General features: G+C 37.3%; 1 long non-coding RNA gene across 1 annotated transcript in view; it reads right to left on the bottom strand.

Annotated features, from left to right (window-relative positions):
* Positions 1-24,889, bottom strand: part of LOC106890143 — a 33,212-nt gene extending 8,323 nt beyond the window's left edge. The window contains exons 1-5 of the long non-coding RNA XR_001412474.1: positions 24,797-24,889; positions 21,248-21,377; positions 16,167-16,326; positions 14,422-14,531; positions 6,460-6,689 (exon numbers count right to left, since the gene is read on the bottom strand). This is a non-coding gene — a long non-coding RNA (uncharacterized LOC106890143). The remainder of the gene's footprint in view (positions 1-6,459; positions 6,690-14,421; positions 14,532-16,166; positions 16,327-21,247; positions 21,378-24,796) is intronic.
* Positions 24,890-25,259: the final 370 nt, after the last annotated feature.

Raw genomic sequence — 25,259 nt, 5'->3', positions numbered from 1 at the left:
GAGAAGCAGAAGCAAGATGCTCACAAAAAGACCTCTGCTTGAATATCCTGCTTATAGTCATAGACAGACACCAGGGCATAAGTGACATTTTTATGCTATGTCAGTGCATATCACATATGTCTACACTTATGATCCAAACAGTATGGTATTTCCAAGAATTTGAAGAGTGTCTGTTTAGTTGCTATTTATCTTGCTTGCCCAACATTTTTACTCTTCTACATTTTCTTCTCTTTCATCTAATAGCCATTAGCAAGTTTTGGTTTAAATGGGATTGTGGCCTGAAACACAAAATGTTCTTACTCTGCTATTCAATGTTTTTCATCTTTTAAAACACATATATCCAAAGATGAAAATGTCTTTTTAGGAGTCCACATCAAAAGAATGTTAGAAGTCATCAAAGAAAGTGGAGAGTAGAGCATACGCTGTTCTAAGGATGGCTTCAATCCTCTAAAAGTTAGGGGCCAGATTCTGCCGTCACTGATATCAGTGGGAAAATTTCCACTGACTCCAGAAAGTGAACAATCAAGTCTGTAATATTTAAACACTGACAGATATTGCTAAGGGAAGTGTGCAGTACATTTTGAATAGATGTTCGAATATCAATGCACACAACGTAAGTCTAAAGGACAGGTGAGTATGTTTTATTTTTGTTCTGAGAAGAGAATAATGAACGAATCAGACTTTGAAAAGATCATACCATTAACTCTTTAACCTTTCTGAGCATCAAAATCCATTTTTTCTTCTTTGCTTTTATCACAGAAAGGTTTCAGCTGTAACCTTATCACTACAGATGCTCAAGTTACCAGGTATTTCTTAACTCCATTCATTTATGGCATTTTACTAAATGCTAGATGGTTTGCTGCTGTTTATAGCTTGTTTATTATAAACTACAATACAGCAGAAGAGGTATTACAATCAAAAAGAGTGAAGAGGTATGAGGTTGCTAACTCAGAGCTTTCTCTTTCAAATCATGATGTTGGTGAAGCTAGTGGGCAGCCCAGTTTCTCTCCCTCTCCTTCGGTAGGGCCAGGCAATGAGTCTTCTCTCTCTCTCTCTCTCTGAAGTTAACACAAGTTAACTGTCATTCCCCAATGTGCAAGAAATCAGCTGTAAGCACAACTTAGGTCACTACATCCATCCCAAGCTGTGACAGAGGTGGCAGTGATGCAGTAAGGCTGTTAACCTCTTTGTCTGTATAGGACACAGCTCTTGGTTTCTTTCCCACAGCGGCAACAGGCAAACCTGTCGGTTCGGAGCTGGGTTACAGTCTACCTTCCACATAATCTACTTCATTTGCTTTTCTAGTGCAAAAAGTGATCTTGCTTTGAAGAAGTTCCTTGGACCAGATAATGAAGGGCATCGGATGGTGAGACCAGGTTTTCCTTCTTATAACAGCCTACACAGAAGGCCAGTCATGACACCAGTCTAAACACTCAGCAGCGTACAGGAATAAGTCCCCCTCTGCCTCTCAGGAGGCATTGTCTCTCAAGGATGGGTCACAATCAGCAATCACACTCTTCCTGAAAATACATGTGGTGATCTATGAGCACAGGTTGTCCCACCTTAACCAGTGGGAAGCTCAAGGAGAATTTGTATCTAAGTGAGTTGCAAGTTAATGCATAGCTGCCTTAAGGCAGCCCCTCAGTTGGAGTTGAATCAGTCATTAATAGCTTAGAAACCACAACCAAGCAAAGAAAGACAAAATGAGCATAAGAAAAAAGAACAGAAAAATGAGCTATTGAAAGCAGGAGTTTCTGAATTTCATGGGCCACTGATTTGACAAGTTCTCCATCTTGGTCCCCAAATGACTGGGTAAGATTGTGTGTGTCCAAAACCATGAGGGTCACACACTAAATTCAAAACTGAGTAGAAAAAATGAAATCAGATTATTTCACTGATGCCTCTGACTAGGGAGACTCCACGTATTTGCAAGGGGAACATTTTAATCTTCCATCCAAAAAAGAAATGATCTCTCATGGCATGCCTGATAATTTAGAGTCTTCTCAGGTTTTTGAATTATGCTACTGTATGTAGCTGAAAATTGTTTGATAAGCATCACTAAGTGGTCTGGCTTTAAACCAAGCCTGTCATCTAGTGGAGTGCTATGCTATTCCAACTTTAATCTAGATAACTGGCACACATAAAATAAGGAAACACAAATGTGACACAGCTGCAGCTAGTCTGGCGGAGCTAAAATGCTTAACAGTGTTTTATGCCTGTAATATAAGACTGCTTACTAACGGGAGAATCCTATGTGCAAAAGAGTGACAATCAGATTGGCTTTGATATAACTGGTTATAAAAGAGGAGGAGATTTAGTATTTATGGTGCCTGCAGGTTACAATAAAATGCTTCTTGTGTTATGACTCTAGCAGACATTAAAAATGCTGTATAACTATGGCCAAACTTCACAAATTACTGCCCAACACATGTGTAGCAAGCTAGGTTTGCAGCAGTGAATAGGTTAATGATCAACCGTTTACAGAAAGGCTTGTGACATAACTTAGACATTAGAGTGGTTTGTTGTGCAATCCATGTGCCCTTTCTGAATAATGTATCTGAATGTGCCAGGAAAACACAGTGTATGTATTAAGTTTACTAAATGAGAGTCAGTGTAGTAAATTAAATAAATAGTGTGTGATCCAAGTGCTTTTGTCAATAGTGCATTGATTATAATGCCACATACTGTACTAAAAATCTAATAAATACAGAATGTCAGCTGGATAACTAGAGTATAAGTATGTTAAGTTCTGGCACTTGAGGCAAATATAAACAACCTTATTTGTGCTCTAGGAGTAAAGGATTTTCCCCTCAGGAAAAAAATATACACTATTTCTTACCCTACATTTCAAAACAGGAAACAGGTGCTCAGAAAACAAATAGACAGATCTGCTCCTTTAATTATGGACTGAGAGACTAATATGGGGGAAAAACAATTCTGGTAGTAGAAAAGATAGATGAACAGAAACATAAACTAAAAATTATTTCTTCAGCCAGGACATATTATACATCTGAACCTGGTATGCACTAAGACTTGTTATATACTTCGTGTCTCAAGAAGTATCTCTGCAAAGGTGTAACACAGATGTGACTAACACTGTACAGAAAGTGCTGAGGCAGCTACGCCTAATTTAACGTGGCATGTCACTGGGATGTTAACTGTGGCTTGAGCTCCTTGCTTTGTACCAAACTTAAAAATATTTTTGTTGAGTAAATACCTATGCACAGGCTTGCTCTCCCAGGACAGTAGCACCCTGTTGTGCATGAAATGCTTGTAGAGATTTTTCTGAGACTACTGGGCCAACTTGGAGGCTGATGTAACCTCTACAGCCCACGCCAAACTGCCCAGAAAAACTCAGGCTGGGTAGACCTGGTGCCACCATCAGATGAGGTGGCAGGATTTTTCCCTGCCTGTGCAAATCAAAACTGCATAACTTACCCAAAATGCTCATAGCTGGCACAGAGCCGTGAGCTAGTGAAGACAAACTAAGGTAAAAATATTGAGGGTGGCTGCTGGCAATGACAGCAGGTTTCAGCACTGTAGGTCAGCTAGCTGACTTGCTCTTGAAAAGATTGTAACTTTACACAGAAATTCTCCCTGATGTTTTTTCTTAGCTGCTAGGCAGTGGCATCACATGCATTAAAAGCTATCATGTTTTGGTGGGTTTTTTTTTTATTGGGCCTCCAAGATAACCTTCATAAAAACTTGTATATTTTCAAACTACATCAGGATTTTAGGGCTCAATTCATAATGATTTGTGACTAATCTGATTTAGGAAAGGATGACACGCAATTTTGCTGATGATCAGTTTGCAGTTTGTGACTGGTAAGTCTCTACAAAGATGGCATTCTCATTTTTATGACCTGATCGCCCCCCAAAAAATTACGAGAAGCTGCAGTCCCAATTATTCACAAGAGCCTGATCCAGAAAAGTAAGCATTTGAGAAAGTGTGAAATCTTAAGCATTTGCATCGTTCTACCAACTTCAACCTACTCATATGTTATGATGGATCAGTCTCAGACTAGAGAGAGATATCTGTGAGAATGCAACTGCCAAGTATTCTGCATACACCCCTCCAGTTGAACTGTGCAATGGTTTCTTTTGCACCTGAGCGTAATGAGTTGAGCAACTGTTTGGAAACTTGAGTGCTAATATAGAAGAGTAGTATTTTCTGTTAGTTAGATATATGTGGTAAATCTATCTTGGCTGTTTCTAAAGATAAAGTATTCTTCTTCTATGGTATGTATATTTATCCAGGAAAGATGCATTCCCTAAGTCTAGAACAAGAAACAGTGCAAAGAGTCTGATGAATGTGTCTCTGCAGACACAGACATGAATGTATTTCATGTTTACACTAAGTACATGTTGTAAAACACAGACCAAAAACTGATTACTTGCAAGGATGGGTAACAGTATGTGGCTAAAGTTTAGGCAAGCACGTAATTGTGTAATGAAATCACTTAAATGCATTGGGAAATTCATTTTCCTTTCACCCTTGGAAAAACTGATCTGCACAGGAAGAACTGGAATTTCACACTGAGGGTTTAACTCCTGTTCCCCCAGCCTTCCTGCATACCCTCCCGCCCTTTCTGCTGGGTCTACAGCTTTTACATGTCTCTCCGTGACTCTCTTCCTTTTGTCTGCCTCCTCAATGGCTCCAGAGTCCTAAAGAAATGTTCAGCTTTGAAGATTGGCCTAAAAAAATGGTAATTTTCCAGACAAAGGCCAGGTGTTACTTCCGATTCATTCAGTATGCATCCCTATTATCCTGCGGGTCAGCTCCTGCCGTGCGCGCTCCATGGGTGTTCTGACTGCGTAAGGCCTGTGAGATTTGCCCCGTGTGACTGAACTGCAGATGGCACTTTCATATCTCTTATTTTAGCAGCAGTCAATTTGCTAAACTTTCTTAATAGCAAGCTACAAGGTGATTTCTGTGTCACAGTCTCACAGCTTTCTCATGCCAACCGGAGGAGGAAACGCAGTGTCCATCGTGAGGAAACGGGGTCGGAGATGAAAGCTCCAGCCCATGGACAGGGTGACCATCAGCACAGCTCTCACCTGCCCGGGCGCTGCACTGCGGCAGGCTGTGCCGCTACAGGGGGCATGGATTTTGTCTCATTGTGCCTTTCCCTACTCCCTTTGGAGAGAGAGAATATCGGTTCCCCTCAGAAGAACTTCAATAGGAGGAGAAGTGGGCCAGGCTCTGCAGAGTAGACTTCCCCAGGCACACGGCTTGCCTACCAGTGCTGCACAGCTTCTGGATCACAGAGCAAAGAACCCTGCAACTGCTCCCACAGGCATCGAGTTCCTTGCCAGGATTCTCCAACTACTTCTGGAGGCACAATCATCTGTGCAGATATTTCTCCCTAGCGAGGTCAGCCATTTCAAGCAAACAATAAGTTTGGATCATTGTTTGCTCTCAGGACAGATTATTTTTTCTGTATCTCCACAATCAGGTTTAGATCAAAAGGAAAAACAAACCACCCTTTGTCAACACACTGTATCCAAACCAAACTAACACATTTGGTTTCTGCAAGAAAACAAAGTCAATTTTCAGTTTCTAAATAAACCACTTTTGGAGTTGTCCACCCTGAAATTTTGTCTTTCTTTCCCGTGGCTCCCATCAGATGGACAGAGGAATCCGACAAGTAACAATGCTGCTGCTTATCACCAGTTAAATCCAAATTTCTTTTAAAGAAATGCTGACTGCTGCTGAAATTCCCAGAAGTTAGAAGCTGAGATGTCATTCAAAACCCTCCGTTTGAATTCTTGTTGCCCCAGATTCAGCCATTTATTTTTGTGTATAGTGATAATAGGAATAGATCCCCATTACGTTCTATTGCTAGAAAACCTTGCACCATCTTCAGTGATGGCTAGACCAGGCCCAGGATACTTTACAGTAATTTCTTAATCAAATCAAATATCTTATTATGCAGCAGATGAACTTAAACCACTATTTGATTATGTGACCAACAGAATACTTGAATTTAATAGGTTCGTGCTTCTTACATGAAATTTCTAGAATAGTTGTTATAGTTTTATTATGTGCTTCTACCACATAAACACAGTGAAATATGCTGTTCTAAAGGCTCAGTAAAAAAAGGAAAAAAAGAAAAAAAGATCTTAAAAGAAGATTAGGATGTCAGAAATAAATAACTCATTGCATTAGAAAATGAACCCCCAAATTTCTCTGCAAGGTACCATAAACCAGCCATGTTATGGTGAGGATCAAGGCAAGGCAACAAAGGTGATGGAGAAATCAAATGAGTGGTAACAAGGGCTCAGTGGCTATACAGACTCAGCAGACAGGGCGGCTGGCACGTTTGTGAGAGCCGGGGTGACTGGGTTCAGAGATTAAATGGAAGCTAATGGTTATGATTAAGCCCAAAAGCCAACAAACTCAGGCTTCAAAGGTGAGATGGATGATTGCTATGTACTGCTTTGAATGCAGCTACTCACGTTTTTTGCTGAAGAGGATGAGGAGAGATGAGCGGCTGAGCCCAGGATGGCAAACCACCAGTTCATCTCCGTTCGTCGCAACACTTGGACTTTCGGATCTTTAAGCCTGTGTTCAGATTTCATTACAGACAAGGAAGCAAGCAGGTGCCTCCACGTGAAAGTGTTGAGCAGAACAGAAACGACCTTGGATCAGGACCTTGGATGCTCTTCTGTGTTTCAAGTTGATAGTGCTGAAAATGAAAATGCGATATGAAGCATGTAGTTACAAGGTTTTGAACATCTAAACACTATTTCACAACTTTTTTTTTTAACTTGTCCAGAGTGAGTTTTTATAGTTTAGCCATTAATCTCGTGAAGCAGGAATTTAACATGTCAGTGTTGACAGACTGTTAACTATAGCAGCAATGATGAAGCTTCTATAATATTAACCTTTCAAAAAATAAAACTGCAATAATGATGTTGTTTCCATTAGACCTTTCAGATCACTTACAAATTATCTGGAACTCCTACTGTTTATTTGTTTTTACTTTAGATTGTTGCCCCAAGCATTTAAATAATTGTAATAAAATAATAATAGAATTAAGATTAGATAAATTAAGTGGAAATGAAACTGAATACATTTTCCATGACAGCTGGCAAGTCCCATTCTGTGACTGCTCAGAAACAGAACTGGAATTTTTATGACAGTAGACAATAAGGCGATCGTGTACAGGATGTAACCCAATGCTCAAGAGGAGCAGTGTGCAAGTGACACATCAACAAAAACAAACTTGTTTCATTTATGTACTGTTAATTACCATAACTTACATAATCATGGACATCTGTTCTCCCTTTCTCATACATGTACCTATACACAGATAATTACCACTATCTATTGGTCAGAAGAGCAAACAGCATAGTGTAGTGATAGATGGGTTATATTAAAATATATATATATAATTATATGCTATATATAAAGATATGCCCATCTCTGTCTTATTTATCACTGTATTGCTTTGCAAGTCATTCTTTTATTTCTTAAACTTCACATCCAAACTGTAAGTAGAGGTCCTTGCATAGGTGGAGACGCATTACACAGAAGAAAGAACAAATTGTTTTTAACTAATCAAAAATTAAGCCTGAAAATATCAGTATAGTATCTTTTTTTCATAACAGTTCTGTAACACTGTCTCAAAGGATTTTTTTTTCTAACCAGGCTGGAAAGGATTATCAGCTTTAAAGCAGTCGCATAGCTCCAAGAGAGATAGCCATTTTTTTATTGCATTATTCAGTTAAAGGAGAAAAGCAACTGATACACAAATTATGACCCTTAGCAAACAGATTTCTTTTCTTCTTTTTCTGTCGAGTCTTGATTACTTAAGAGTGATATTTGTTCCACGAAACGTTTTCTGATTGTCACTTCTCAATTGCTATATTTTTGGAACTTTATGAAAGAACAAGGAAAGTTAACTGATTTGCCTGAATTTAATGTAATTCCAGTGTTTATTTTGGGGCCTGAAGTCGTACAGACACATATCTTAGCTCTGTTTGAAGTAGCATTTTATCATAAAGAAATGGAAATACATACATAAGGTTAATAAATACCTTTTATACTGACAAATATGTATTACTGCGAATTTGGTAAAAAGCAAAAATTATCTTTAAAGTATATTTTTAAAAGCTTTGAGATCTTCAAAGTCTACTGATTTTTTTTTTCACTAACATCATATTGTTGTAAATTTTGAAATTAATATGGAACTGTACACATTAAATGAGTTTAATGTACACATTAAATGAATCTAAAATTTCATCTTACCTAGTCCATGGACCTAACTTTGTTTCCATTTCTGTTAACTGCTCTCAGACGTTACTGTACATCCTGGGTAACAGATCCTGGGCTAAATAATCTTAAACTGCAGGTACTGAACTACTGTTTCCACTTTTCAGAAGGATAATTAATTCAATCAGTCTGCATGTGTCCTTGGTTAGAGGAATTCCTGCAGGTGACACAGAATGGCTGCTCCATGTTCAGTCATTTCTAAAAAGACTATTAATTGCACTTTATTGTGATTTGGATATTTCTTTATTTACTCTATTTTCCCACTTTCCACCTGTATGGTCAGTGTGCTGGGATTGTCCCACCAGCTGGGAGGAGCTGGGGAGACCCTGATGGTGAGCAAAGATTCCCTTATTGAAAGTAAAAGAAGCTGTTTCCATACTGCCAAATGTGTATGGAGAAAAATGAGTATTCTTTTCATACCATCGTTCATCAGTGTTAGCACTATTCTGATTTTGCCTTTCTTTATAGTTGTATTTTTCTGTCATCCACAGGATCTTAACAGAAGCATATCTGGGGGAGAATACACTGCATTAAATTGTCAGATAAAATAGTCCATAAATGAGCTGTCCCACACAAAAAAAAAAAAACCAAACCCAAAAGTTTAGCAACCATCCTCAGTTGATGAATTTGGGAATTATTCCACTTAGAAAAATGCCTCTACACAATCAGAAAGAAATATTTTCAAACTGAAACTTTTCATTATTTTCACAAAGAAATATAATATAATATAAATTGATATCATTTATTTCATGTCATGTTCTTAAAGTATTTAAAGGATCTAAAGAACTTGATTTGGGACAAACAATCTTTTAAGTCACATTGATTTTTTTCATCTACATAATAGTACGTCTATTTATTTATTTATTCATTTATTTTCAGCCTATATGGAAATACACTTAACAAATGGTTATTCATACAGATTCACCTAGACGTCAGTTTGAAAAGTGGCTTGCAAGCCTTGAGAATGAATATAACTGCACTTGTATACAATTCAAAAGAGAAAGCACTTATAGCTTTTCACTTCAGTTCTCAATATAACATTTTAGCTTTGATAATAAAATTCTCCACTGAAGCTTCGTATTGCTAAGGCATCATTACTTCTACAAAGCATACATCGTGAGTTAAGTAATAACTTAAAATGCGAAAGCTAGACTATTTTATTTTTGGAGTGCTTTGGGAAAACACACTTCTGCTTTCTATCAAGCCATAGATCTGTACCCTTGCAAGGTGCTGAACAATCTCATTTCCCTGCATAATCTAGAGAAGCTGAAATCTCACAGCAGCGGGGCCCTCCCTGCCAAAACTGCAAGCCCAGTGAAAATTCCAGATTCATCTTTACACCTGAGCAAGACACAGATCATAAAAATCCTGCATCTGTTGACCATTCCATCTTTTGTTTTGTGACTGACATCATGTCATGTCATATTACAAAGGAAAAAAGAAACAAACCTCTACTGTGCAGCTGTATGATAACTTACTGGATGTTTCTTCCCTATTAGCCAGTTAAGCAGAAGATCAGTCTGTATCCTGAGGCCTGAGGATTTAGATTGCATCCACTCTTTTTTTTTTTTTTCTTTCTAAAGTGTATCTGTCTTCAATCTCTAGTGTAATAAGTCACTAATGTACTCATTTGAATCCTGTGAAACATACTGTACTTCTGTGGTATTTCTTTGGAAAGAAGAAAACTCAAAAGACCACCATGCCAAAATTCAAGTCATCAGTACACGGTCCCACTGCGCTCAAGAAATTAAGGGACAGATTCTCTGCTGTTGTATAGTGGTCTGTGAGGAGGCTGGGGAAGGAGGGAATGATTGGGAAATAATTACATACTATACCAGTTTATGTCTCCTAAGGAACTGGTCTAGAGTTTTAAAACAGTAAATTGTTGCTCTGCTTTCACATCTTCACATCAAGAGTTTGATATACACTGGAAACAGGTAGAAGACAATATTTGAGGTGATCCTGTGGTCTCTAAAAGCCAACGGAGATGCACAGACATAGATACATAGATTTAGCTATAGATATAGTGATAAATATGGATTAAATAGATATAGATACACATGCACATATAAATTTTTTATGTGATGTTTCTGCTGAGTCAAGCAAAGGAGACTGAATTAGGTTCATGCTAATCCATGTCCCACAACTTGGGGGGGGGGGGGAACAGAGGGCTTTGATTTTATTCCTAAATTCTCTTGACCAGTACTGCAAAGAAAAAACAAAAATATCTGAAGCTAATTTACTGAGCCACGAAGTCTCCCTCCTCCTCTTCTTCCCCCTAACTGAGAGTGCGCTAAAATAAGGGCTGGTAGAACAAGGAAGAAAGATGTCACTGGGTATGACTGCTCTCTTTGGCCTGGTTAAAACTCATACTCTGATGTATCCTGTATGTTGCACACTTTACATCCATTAACTCCAGGGAAATCAATGTCACTCTAGGGTGAGCGAAACAGAATTTGTTTTTTTCTACTACAACTTGTGCCAAGTAATATTGGTACTAAATATAGTGTAAGCTCATTCCTTTTAAAATGTTGTGCCTCCTATGAACATTTTTCTGATAAAAATGTTTTATGTTTTCCTTAAAAATTGCTGAATTTGAAAGAATTATTTTTTTTCCTAGCACCTGCTTAATCTTTTGTTCCATAGATAATTTCTCATTACCCAGGTGTCCTCTTATGGACCCACAGAAAGATTGGGCCTAGTTTAAGTGTGAAATAATCCTGTTGCTTCTATCTGAGAATGAATGAGCCCAGGATTAGATCAGATAAAACACACTTGAGATAAAGTGCACAAGGTGGATTATATGGGAAAAGAGGATTTAGTGAAGAACATATCCACAACTTTTTGTTAACATAGAGAATGGTAGCTTTTGTAAGCAACATTTATGGAAACTCAACTGGAGGTTTAAAAGCTATGTCTTTTGTTGTACATTTCTCTGCATACATTTGCTTTGTAGTTGGTAGCTTTAACTTTGGAAGCCATGCTGGGCCTTGACTCATGCTCATTTTGTTTAATGAAAAGCTAAGGATGTACTTTTACTCATAGATTCTTGTTTTGTTTTCTTTGAAGTTTATTAAGCTATCCAGTAAGATGGGAGGTTCATTAGGTTGTTATTATCACGGCCACAAATTAAGCATCTGTTCCCTGGGGAGTTATAAGCTTCAAGTGGATGTCAGAGCCATACTTATTACAATATTTACTTAATTACCAAGTTACTGCTTCTTGTCATATAAAATACAAACATGGACTCTGCTGTCCACATTAGACACATACTCACCACCTGCTGAACGTTTAAGATCCACTCTTTGCATTTAAGCCCTGTTGTAATATATGTATCAATTTTTTTGTTAAACAATCATTTAAAAAGGTAAACCAAGAATAATTAAGCATAATAGTGACTTCAAGATATCATAAAGAATATTCAAAAATTGTATGCTGTCTGACATTACTATTGATTTTGTTTTCACATCTTAGGACATCGGCAGCTTCCAGTACCAATAAATGCAGCAAAAAATTAGCTAATCGTGATTTTCCAAAGCACCTCAGAAGTCATCATGTAAGGGTGTTTTGTCAAGTAGCAGGTTGGAGATCATTGGAGTCGAGAGCTCTCCTCTGTAGTAAAATCAGGCTTTTCAAGGCTGGAGCACATATCTTTTATGAAATCTCGGGAAATTTCACGAGAGGCAAGTTTGCCATCACAAATGTCTGAAAGTCACTCTTCATCATCATTTTGTTGTTTTTTTCCCCTCCTCTTCAGTGCTTTAATTATCTAATGTTGTAAATTGCAGGATTACCAGATCTTCCCCCGTCTAGTTTTCCGAAAATGTCAAGCCATATAAAACTGAAAATGTTATTCCCTCTTCTCAAATATGACTTGTGTGAACAGATATGACTGTTGGGAGGATGTCAACACCACAGAACAATGCCTCTATTTTTGGAAAAATCATGTCCATTTTTACTTCAGATATTGCATTTGGACATTATAGGTTATTAACTGTCAAATTCATCATTGGCATGCTATCTACCATATAACTAATACCTCACTGCAAAACCTTCACCTTTTTCGTATCTTCTAGACATAACTCTCACTCTACTAGTATTATGCTGTTTGACATGGTCCATTCGAGCAGCCCTTTTCCCTGCAATGAAATCCTGTAATCATTTAACTTTGACAAATCCTTCCCTGGAGATGTCTGTGTCTTCCGCAGCTACAGAAGGATCACAGGCTTCTAAATCCAGGTCCCTCGCCCACACCATGTGAATAGCTTTTATCATTGCTGTAAATTCCAGTTAATATTAGCACACTACTTAAAAATTTAGGTTTCTGCAACCCCCCAGTTTTAAAGTAATAATGGTTACATCTGAGTCTCAACACTTTTCTGTTTGTCTCATCAGAATGAAAGGCCAGCTTAATGAAGTAGTCACCTACCAATGAACATGACTTCTGAAATAAAAAACATTACTGACTTGTTTTGAAATTGTCAACTTGAAACATTTTAGCCTAATAAAAAGCTATTTTCCAGCTTAAATGCTTCAAGAAAACCCTCAAATGTTTTCATAGGTTCATATAAACCATCGTCAAGTAAAAATACTGAGATTTTGGGCTCCAGTATAAAAGAAAAGTGACAAACCTGTAATGTGTCTATTTTGTAGAAAATATAATAGAAATAAGTCTTTGCATATGAAACTATATATACTAAATATAAAATCTAATGCTAAAGTGCTTGCTGTGCGTTCTTGATATGTTTATATAGTTAGCAAATAATTTTGAGAACTTTTCCTAAAAAAAGGTAAAAAGTAATATCAACGTCTGAAAACAGGATGATATCAATATTTTGGTGACCACTGAATCCCAACCATTATAGATCAGTGTAAAATACAAGGCATCATCCAGAAAAACCCCAACAACCCAGCCTTTATATTTCTTAATCTTGTTTGTGGTTTTTTTTAAACTGGAGTTTTAAAAAAAATTACACACTCTTTGCAAAGATGCATTTAATCTTTGAATTTCAGTTCTGCAAGAGAAAGATTATAAAACACTTATAAAATTACCTTACAAAACATTAAAAATAATGTCATTGTTTTTGCAATGATAAAATAATTTGGAAAGTTTAAATAAACTGATTAGTTTCCATCTTGTCATCTAACAATAATTAAAATGAGAAAATCCAACAATGTCAGCCATCATTTCCAGCCATCAAGGACTCTATTATAATTTTGCATAGGACCAGACATCAGTGAAGTTATTTACAGTTATATAAATGTCATCAGAATAGGACTCTTACTCTGAAGTGTCTAGAGTTTCTCAAATATTAGGAAATAAAAAAACATTTTATATAATATAGTAATAATTATAGTAAAATAATAATAAAAATATTCTCTGGTAAAATTTATTCTTCTCCATTTTCTTAAAAATAGGTTTGTGATTAAAAATAATCCTCTGTAATTATATCCGCAGAGCTGTTTAAGCTTTTTTATCACTGCTAATGAAAATATAGTCATGCCTGCTACGAAAAGTATATTTCTCAATATGATGTGCTGTAAACAACATGTCTTTAGGCTATTTTTGACCTTTAACCAATGGGAAAGGTCTGTCTAGTTGATCTCATCTAACTACACAGCAGGTACAAGGAATTAAACCAATTTATGTTGAGCCCTGGTACAATATCAAGTATCAGACAATGTCTTCCAAAAGGAAATACTTAAGAAGTTTGTAATCTACTATTATATTTATCTAGTGAAAAGAAAAAAAAAAAATCTGAGCTGCGTTCAACAGAGTGGAATCCCAAGTAAAAATCTATGATATCACGTTGTTTGTAAAAGTTGGCAAGGAAGGCTGTTATGAGCAAATTAAAAGTAAACAATCTACTCTGGACCTACACAGTGACAGACTGCTTATAAGGTCGCACGAGAAAAGTAAAACATTAAATAGCTGTCTCCAGCAGCATTAAGGTATTTGCCTGACTTTCAAACTGAGCTGTGTTTTTCACTGGGAGAGCACAGAAAATAACAAGGGCTTAATAATAAAGAAACTTTTTTTAATATAATAAAGTGGGTTTTTACACTAATTAGGTCCTTAACAACACAAGCATAGTCTAAGGCGATAACTTTGCTTTTGGTAACAATACAGGCCCTGAACTCACAATTCTGGCTCTACGTTCTTGCTGAGATGGAGCATAACACGTCCTGGGCGTTGCATGAAGAGCTGAATTGCTTCATCGAGGGACCAGGAACATCGGATCCACACTGCTTCCTTAGCAAGCAGGAAAACCAACAAAATTATTAAGCAGAATATGGTGTCATCATGTGAGGAACAGGTATTCCAGAGATTTTATGAGAATAAGTCAGTTATTTGCCTGAGATTCCTGCAAAGTCTATCCTGCTAGAAATTGTCAGGCTCAGGAGGAAAATTCAGAAGGGATGTGATCCAGGGGGACCATTCACTTCCAGTGACCAAATCTAATCTACATACTTATTCAACAGCTATTAAACAGATATATTAAAGAGGTACAAGGCCAAATTCCCTAAAATATGCAATTCAGGTTGCAGTTTTGGCCTCCAAGAAGAAAGTTTGCAGACACCTTAGATCCTCTGCCTGGTGCCATGTAGGATAACCACTGACCCCCATACGTACCCACATCTCACCAAGCAGAGGCAAGAGGATGCTGGTATTGCATCTTTGGTGGTTACCATTGGATGTACATTTGGAATGGGGTGTGGACTGCAGTAATACTGCTTTTATTACAGTGATGTTCAAATGACCAAAAATTAAATAGAGCTTGATTTTTGCATAGTTTGGAATAATTCTGCTCATCAAAAACAACCACTGAAAATTTTCCCTGCTGTCTCTGACCATTTCCTGCTTCCGAGATTTTTCTTGGTTAAAGATAGCCTTAGGCAGCCTAAACATTTGTTTGAAACTTTTTTTTTTTAAGGAGGTACCAAATAGTGTCATTATTTATTGGTGTATATCTTTAGAGAATATTCAAATGTTTAAAAATGGAAATGGAGCATAATGCAAGCCACTATAGAGCAGATGCTAAGCTTGAAGTGCTCTTACGAATACATATACCACATTTTAATTTCAACTCCTATTATTATACTAACTAGTCACAAAATGGCTTCCTATTTATGCAATATGTTATCTGTAATGTCACTTAAATTGAATAGATGAGTGCCTTCTAATAATGTATGTTTACTTCATGAACTTGTGTGCAATTACATTGTAATTATGTCTTTTGTAGGTCCTTTTTTGCTGACACATAGTGCACCAGTGCATTTTAAGTATAATTGCAGTTCTCCCTACCATTTAGGAAAGCTGAACATTGTTAAAGGTTTGTAAATTACCTACACTTAGACCATAGGCAACTAGGCAAATTAAATGGCAGTGTCAGTAATATTACAATGTAAATTGGTGCCAAGCATAATCCAAGGTATAAGCGTTTTTGCAGAAGAATAATGTTTACACAGCACCTCAAAAAATGCAACAGAAAACACAGATGCTCCCAAACTTGCAAAAGTGCATATTTTTGATACCTGAAGAAATGCATACAGCATAGAGGTTACATAGCTACCAACCATCCAAAGAAATGAATATATATTCAACACATGAATTTTGTACAACTGAGCTAAAGAATCATCTTTAGAATAGAAAGGTATACCCAGATGTCAGTGTATCAAAATGCCACTCCTCCTGCTCCTGAGGAATAGTGCTTCACCGGAGAAGCAAGCAAATATACTCCCAGAAACCTGTAATGCCTCAGAGAGAAGGAGACAGACCATTCTTGCAGTGAAAACTGGATTTTGCCTACTCCCATCTTGCAAGACCTTGTAGTCACCAACATGAAGGAAGGAAGAAAGCAACATCATTGTCAAAGGTACCACTCACTGTGAGGACTTGCAGGAACATGGGGCAGGATGATAACTGTGTACCATCATCACGATTTTAGCTTCTCAACAAATCCATGGAGTAGATCCCCAGGTAAACTCAGGTTTGGGGCCAGGTGATATTTGACCATGATCCTTGCAGCAGGAGGAACCTTTCAAGCCTAGTGAAGAGAGAACAGTACATTATCCCTATCCTTACTCCTGCTGAGCAATGAGATGAATCTCCCAGTGACTTGAAGAGCATAGGTAGAAAGAAAACCATCTCCTGTCATCGGCATGAAGCCATATCTTCTACAGTTAAGAACCGGGGACTGATTGGAACATGGAATTCTAAAATTAGGTTAATACATTTTCAGCCTGATGCTTTAAACCTATTTTCTGTGTGCTGTATCCTTCTTCACTTCAACATCTGGATCACGAGACTGCATATCACTTTCTTTTTTTATCCACTTTGAGGATAAAACATAAATTTCAAAGCAGAGAATATTTTTATTTGCTCAATTTTTGCAATGATTCACGAAGCAGTTACAAAAATACAACTTTTTTACTACAGACGCAATATATTGATATTGTTTTCAAGAACAGAAACTTGGACAGTTGATGGTGTTTTTACTATAGGAACTTGAACTATCATATGCATGGACATGTCACTGCAGAATTTTTTTAAAGTAGATTTATGTCGCCCTATGGGGCTTAAGGGGATAGTGATTATTATACACTGAGAAATGTGCATTTAGCTTATAAAACCAATGTCCCACAGAGGTGACCACTCTAGAAAGACCAGAAACATCACTTAAGTAAATTAATTTTGAAGTACTGTCCTGTCACTTCATGCCTCTAGGCCAATCACTCACTGGTGGAGACATCTTAGTTTTGGATTAAACCAGCTCAACCATGCAAACCGAAGCCACTGCATGGGAAAGAGCATCTGGGATTGACAGCTCACAGATCTTGGCAATAGAGGCCACAAGTCCAATGACATAATTTTTATTTATAGCAAAATCCTAGTGGCATTTTTGGTAGAATTCAATCTTCAGTAAATATTTATCAAAATAAACACCGGAGGATGGATGCTGATCTCACTTGCCTTCCTTGCAATATGGATGTAGCAATGGAATTATACTGGTGCAAATCAGAATATGCTATGGTTGAATGCAAAAATTGGTATTATAAAATAGAAACAATCACATCACCAGGGCCAGCAAGCACGTGTATAGTCAGCTGTGTCTTGTTTTGTCCATCCAGAGTTACCAGGGATTTTGAATTAATCTTTTTATTGGTGTTTTAACTAAAAGTGAGAAGGGCAAAATATACAGTATGAAACAAACCCATTGAGTATTTGGTAATCATTTCCCCATGCTTAGCTTGGTCAGAAAGAAAGTAGCTTGCAGAGCACAGGCACAGCAAGGACACAAAGATTTTAATTGTGCCTGGCCTTAGGAGGGGCAGCACGGAAAAGGCACGACACACAGTCACCTTTAGCTACTGTGCATCTCGTCTCTACTTTTTAGTTTTCTAAATGCATGATAATCAGCAGGACATACTACTTAAATTGAAAACTCCTTACTACTGCCTCACTAGGAACTTTCTCTGTGCCCAGCCGGAATGGTTCAACCAGCCCCAATACCATCTCATACCTTCTATTTGGCTGAAATATACCTACTCATGCTATAATTTAAAGAAGTCAATTGTAGATTGAATTCTGATGAATGGCACAGGCACGATAATAATCTCATGCTTACAGGCCTCCCCCTACCTCTTCTACACCACTTTTGTTTTCACCTTTTTACACTAAACCCAAAAAGGTTTTCAGTAAACATCAGTGCTAAGTGCTATTCCATTTAAATGGATATAAATTATTCAACTACAGCAATTATTGCAAAAATGTAACTTTTAATTTGGGGAGAAAAAAACCCCTTAATTGCTACATTCAGTGACTATTCTTCCATATTCACAATGGACTTAGAAGAGAACAGGAAAGTGAGGAATCCTGTTGCCAAACACAGCCTCTAAATTACCAGCTTGTCTACGGAGCTTTCTACTTTAATGCACTTAGGGGGAATAGCTCATCACTAATGATTTGGAATTACAGATCACATAGATCCTCAACTCAAAGTTGAACAGTAACCTGAGTTTTAAAAATCATGTTATGTCTCTTTCCTCTAATACATATGGAGATTTAGGAAAAAAATAATATTAATAACACCAAAAGACCATGCCAAGTGCAATGGTTTCCCTACAAACTCTATCACCTGTTTATCTCTCACCCTCAGTACTAACACTAAATTGGGCCTCATGAATTATTCATGAGGGGGCCTTTAATGGGATCATTTTTCCTGGCTAGCACTGACACTAATGCTAAGAAAAATCTCTTGACATTAATCTTGGGTTGAAGAAAGCCCCAAATACCTAGTTTTCTTCTCAATGTTCCCTTTCCTCCCACTTAACACATTGCAGAAACCAGTCATTCTGAGACTTTGTTATGCAGGAGTGTGGGCATGGGAGGGTGGAAGGGAAGATACGAGACCGAAGAGGGAATTTGTGGCATTAGGATTTTCATATCGGGAACTCTGGGGTCTGGTCCAACTCACATTAAATTTAAGCGAAAGTTTCCCATTGCCAGTCCTGGACAGCTGAATCAAGTCCCAAGGCCTGCTTTGGTTTTGCACATATGCATAATCTCTCTGAAAGAACTGGGAATATCTGCTTGGAAAAGACAAGCCAGCTGTAAATCTCTAACTGCATTATTTTAGTTAAACTGTCTAGAGTTGATTAAAGCCTGGCTTTTTTTTCCATTAGTTTATACCTATTCTGATGATGAAGTGATTCAGGGTGTTTTCCACGGCTGATTACAAGAGTAATGCAAATTGCAAATATGACCACTGATAGAGGCATAAGAAGCCAAAAGTAGGTTTTGGCATGTCCTAAAGAGAGAGTTGTTTTTAATTTATGCACAAAGAAAACTCCTGCAAAATATTATCAAATTACAATCCCTTCCCTAAGGAAAAATCTCTTTAAAATATCCTGATGTAAAAAAGAAGCTATCTTAGAGAACTGTGAATTACAGTCTGAAATGTAGCTTTTTAGCTACTGCTGTACAATAGGGATACCCTCCCCCCCAACACACACACTCTTTTGGTCATAGTGATAAAACTACTGACTTTCCTTATTTTTCTAAAATAAAATACTTAAAAAGCAATACATTTATTTTTTCAATTGTAGCTTTTTGACATCTATAATGGTTTTGTGTCTAAATCTGACAACATTTGTAACAAACTGAAGTGACTGTTACTGCTGGAATGTGTCCTGGAGGCTTTTTCTGTCGGAGGAGATGACAGTAACTTTTCCCATGCAGATTAAGCTGGTGTTTACAGATTTGCCCTGGGTGTGCATTTTTATCCAGCTGTGATCAAGTAACACTGCCTGATGAGTGCCAGACAGATCTCCTGATACGAAGGGTTTACATGCCCATCACTTCTGCACAGAACATGGTTCTAATCTGGACACCATGGCAAAGATCAGTTATTATTTGATTTTTATTTTCCCTTCATTTATACACTAAGGCAGAGTACTCACATTAGAATGCGAAACCATTTAAAAATCTCCTTGCCATTTTACAGAAAATAACACTATGTGGAGTTAAAAATATTTTTCTTCAGCCTTTCAGTTTGTTACACTGAACGCTAAATGAGGATTTTAAAATAATAAGCAGTAGGGTGGGTGGTTTCACAATTTAAAATTTAGCATTTCTTTCATTCTTTCTTATATTTTTTTTCCCTGCTGAGTATCTTTACCTTGCATGCTGTAATAATCTGTGATATGGCAAAATACAGCCCCAGTAACATATAACCTTTTTCCCACCAATGGACGCGTGAGGTCAAGAGGTTGTTTGCCTTTGTGGGACCTAAAGCTATACACATTATAGAGATACTTTGAAAGTGGCAGTGGTTGCATATTGCTTTCTCAGGACCCCTGGCTGTTCAAGCTGGGAGGGAAGAAGTTCTGTTTTCTAATATCTGACTTCCTGTTTGCAACCTCTAATTCATGAAAGGATAAGAGAAAAAGCCATGCCATCCTTTGAATTGGAACTTGAAACACATTTCTATTAGCAATATTAGGATTGCCTAAAGTCCTAGCAACTCATTTCCCATCTGCTGCATGGTTTGAAGCTGTTACTAAAATCACATGGACATGCCAAAGTAACACCTGTAAAAGGAGTGCTTAAACTAACGGGTCAGATTCTGCTGTTTCGCATTTCCACAGCTTTCAAATACCAGCTGATCCATATTTATACTGGTGTATGTGGAAACAACACCTGCTGTTCAGTTTCCTGTTTGCTTCAAAATGTCGCGCAATTCATAGACCTTTCCTGCTATAGTTCTAATTCCAGTACAGACAAGTATTAAGAAACTGATCCTTCAGCCCATGAAACAGCAAGGTCTGTGTCATCTAGTTATCCTTACAAATTGCAAGGCAGCTTTTTTCCAGAAGTCAGCACTGAGGAGGTATACATTTAAAAATATAAAAAAAAAATCAATTGTTTCTACCAAAAGCTGGTATAGATAATTTTTACATTGGCTATGCAACTTACATTTCTGCTGATGGCATTGAAGCTGCAGAAAACACAGTGGAGAACCCGATTCCAAAATCTTGTGCTTAAAATCAGTTTTGTCTGCAGAGTGTTTTTATTCTTTTCTGACTGTATTAATCAAAGTGCGAACTGGTGAGGTACTGGTGAGCTCAGAGGAACATGAATTACAGAAAAACTTTCCCCTCTGGGTCAGAGGTTTGAATCTGGATGGGTCCTTGATGACTGGAAGTCATTACCATATGATGGCTGTCTGGAGACTTACATGGAACGTGTTGGTGAGCTTATCCGGATTCAGTGGGCAGATGTCCATATCACAAAAGATACCACTACAATTTGTTCTCTTCTTGGCAGCTGTAGCAGTGAAACCAAGGAATAAATAGGCAAAGTCCTCCTCCCCCCAAACCTTTACCTTCATTCAACTGGCAGGCTGTTACAGAGGAACATGCACTTGGAAACTGCAAGAACAGAGAATACACAACAATTTTACTCACCACTGGGTTCATAAATTACAATACAAGCAGTAGGCCGCGCCAGTTGCAAGTTGCTCTTTGGAAGGCACAGTTTGAAGCCAAACCATCCCAGGGGGGTAAGAAGAGTCTTGCAGCTTCCTAAATAACTTCCCTGTATAAAAGAAAAGTGCTACTAGTATTTCTGTAAAAGCAGTCAGCCAGCTCTGAAGACCACTGGCTAAGGACAAAGTCAATAGCTCTTCTTCTATCACTAACCCACCCCTGCTGTCCCTCTTCCGGCCTGAAGCTCCCAGCAGAGCACAGGAATGGGGGAGGTTATCTGCAATGTATCTGCACCCATGTCATAGGATGGGGTAATAGGAACAGCCCCAGAAACCTATTGGAGCCTTTCCCGCCACCAACTAAAGCTAAACCTACATTAGCAGTGTTATCTGTATAGCGTGAACGCATTATATATGTTCATATACATATGTTTATATATACATGTAGAATCTCATTGGCTGACAATAATTTGACTATTCCACAAAAGTTCTTGTATTTTTAAAGGAGCCTATTTATTTTAATATGTCATCCAACAATTAGCTCATGCAAAGCCTATAAATTTTTGATACTTAGTTTTAACTTGCCAAGTTCATAATAATCATTAAACCTATAAGGAGAAAAAACCTAATTGAATTCCAGCAGATTTAAAAAAAAAAAAATAGTTAAGGTGCTCTTTGACTACAGTGAAAAAATACGGAAAGTTGGAGGATTGTTTTCCTGGCTGTACTGAAAATTCAGTATCATGTGATCATATGATTGTGAGTAATTCTTTAAATAGACAATAACACTTACAGGCCAGATTTTAAATGAACTGTGGCTAGTTACCTAAATACATTAAAACCTGGCTTTAAATCACATCAGTATCAAATTTTATTCTGCCTGAGGGCAATGAAGTCTAGAAAGCTGCTCAAGCAGCCTTACATTCACTGCAGAACATTTTTTCTGCTGCAACTGTACCCATTTGGATCTCAATTTATGTTAAAAAGTAGGTGAATATTTTTGAGCCATTTTCTCGGCTGATGTAATAAATAGAACTCAATTAATGACAGATATAACTCTGAAAAATAAATAGCTACATAATTATATATTACTATCTGATTTACCACAAAATCCACCTATTGGAGCTAATCAGATGTGTCATTCAGCTAAGGATCTGGTCCAGAATCATTATCTTTTTAAAAGTGGCAGAAGCAGCACATAAGAACATATATTTAATTCATTTCTTCATCCATCTCAACGAACATTGGATTTTACCCTTTTGTGCACAAAAATAAATCTCCACAGAGACTTTTATAGCACTTATTGATTTAGAAGGACTTGCTGTACTATTTAATTTTGATTTGCCAGGAAAGATGTGTTTTTTAGCAGTCACCTGTCTATTATTCATTTAGCTAGGTTCTTGTATGAGCTTTGCACTTTTAAAAATCCCTTTCAGGAGACGTAATTTTCACCTGCATATACACTAGTTGACAGCTCCCTGTTCTTCTCCGCTGTACTGGCAAGTAAACCAAGAATCCCTGTACTTATTTCATTATAAACATTTTATAAGCATCCCATAAAGATTAATTTTGGACACAACAGTTGAGGCTAGATATGAGCTGCTTTTCACTGTGATGAAAGGCCAGTGTCCGATCAAATGAGCCATCCAGGCCCTAAAATGGCTTAAAAAAAATAGTTTTCATCTCTTCATTGTCTGACTTCACGGCATGGTAGTGCTGCCCTTAAATAAAACTTACATAAAAATGGTTAGTACAGCTGGTCAGAAAATGTGCTTGAAGTTTAGAATCACATATCATTGTTTATACAGATGACTATTTGGGATAGACTTCAATAGAATCTGACTTTACTAGCAAAGGAGAAGGCTTTGGCAATAGCATAGGGTGATCAGCAACAGCAACTCATATTTTCCGACTGAGATCAATGTGGACTTTAATCCATTAATGCAGACCTAAATACCACCAGACAGATATGAATAGATGACAGTGAAAATGTGAGGAAGAAAAGTCTGGAGTAGTCAGATTTAAGAGAGTTGTTTCATATTCCAATTCATTTTAGTACTCTACAGGAAAGCAGCCTGTTTCTAGATTTTCAATTAGCATACCCTAGATATGAACTGAAAACACTTCTTTCCTGCTAACACAGATGCTTTTTTGTTCACTCATTTTGAGCCTGTGTTCACAGAATTGGATTTTTACAAAATCCTTGGAAGCATGTTAGCAATGCATCTTTTTGAAACGGTCAAGGAACGGGTTTGTTTGGAATGGAAAGTTGCCGACAATCACGCCAAGTCATTCAGATGCCAATTTAGATATTTAAATACTAATGCCAGGCTGGGGGAAGGGGAGAGGAAAACCCCAAAACAACAAAAACACCACCCAAACTGAAAAAGCTCCCAGCTCTGCGCCTATTAAATTAAACTAAAAATAAAGATGACGGCAGTATCTGCAAGCAATTTGGGTGGTCAAAAAACAATGGTGCCCTCTGGTTTGAAAACAGTGTTTAGTGTTTGCACTGTTCTTACTTGTCACAATAAATTTGGACAGGGTTCCTATTTCCTGAAGTGACTGAAGCTTTTCATTCTTTAAATTTCTAATGTGTTATGTCACATCTTATTGTATTTCATGGTGTCACATTGCATTATTTTGCATCATTGTCTCTGAAGTTGATGAAAAACAACACAACAGCACATGAAAAAAAGGAATAAGCTGTTGGTTACACAGACTAAGTATTGTAACTCGATATTTGTCAGATAGAGTAGTCACTGTAAATAATCTCAAACTTTTAATAGTTGTAATTCCTCAATCAAATAGTGAGAAACCTCTTCAATTTACTGGTTTATCATAAAGGAAGGACCCTCTCCTGGGAAACACAGGGTTGTCGTTATTTACTCAGTATCAGAGTACGCTGCTGCTGCTTTTCAGCCTCTGCATTGCTAATTTATAATGATTAGAATGAGATTTGAGACATACTAGGGTAGAGAATTTCTCAGAACACAATAATGAGAGTATCCATTTGAGACAGCATTAAAGACACAATATGACTGTTTTGATTTTACACCACAAATACAGTACATATCCTTGGGAGTATTTCCATTCATTATGATTAAGCCATGTCACTCAACAGAGAGGGAACTGAGGGTTTCCCCCCCTCTGCCCCCAATTATTCTTGTTGATAGCAGTGCAGTAAAACTGAGGAATTATAACCTAACAATTGTGGTCTGGTTAAGAAAAGAAAATATTTGTATTCGGACAAAGAAACAAACTTATTGTTATAAAATATTACTCTGTCGTCCTCACAGAAAAAAATTCCTATCAATATTGCAAGTGTAATTATTGCCTGAGCAGGAACTGCATGAACATAAGAACTTAATAACATTTGTAACGGGTCATCATGAAAACTGTTTGGTCTATCTACTGAGCAAACTTTAAATCTGGAAAGTATTCACGCAAATTCCAAAAATGTGTATAAATATACAGAATGGAAACAAGACAAAAATCAGAGACCGTCTTTCAATCAAATTGTTCTTACCTCTGAGTGTGTTTTTTGAGTGGATGTGACTCAAGATGTTTATTTTCTGAACAACTTTATTCTGATTTTATATTCTTTGCTGCAATACAACAGATTTGTTGTAAAGAAATAGCAGTTTTCTTTCTATTTCATTCCATTGTTCTGGTCATTGCAAGACACGGGCTGTTGTTGCTATTTGCCTCTCAGGAAAGTAGAGAACAGACGAACGAAAGATAATATTCAATATTTGTATTATAGGAGGAGGTTACATTGTAAAATACATCCACAAGTGCAACCGAGAATGTACAAGAAAATGTAATAAGCCAAGCAAAGGACTGTGAAGCAAGACTGCCTGAAAAATAGGACACAGGACTGACCAGGAGTCATCAAGTTCAAACGTGTGCCAGCACATGAATCACATCACATAAACCCAGTTAATAAATCTATCCAGCCCTGTGTTTACTCCCACACTCCTGTACTTAGG

This window comes from Calidris pugnax, unplaced genomic scaffold, assembly GCF_001431845.1.
Source record: "Calidris pugnax isolate Ruff unplaced genomic scaffold, ASM143184v1 scaffold111, whole genome shotgun sequence".
NCBI classification, from domain to species: Eukaryota; Metazoa; Chordata; class Aves; order Charadriiformes; family Scolopacidae; genus Calidris; species Calidris pugnax.
This window is presented reverse-complemented; position numbering and strand designations above follow the sequence as displayed.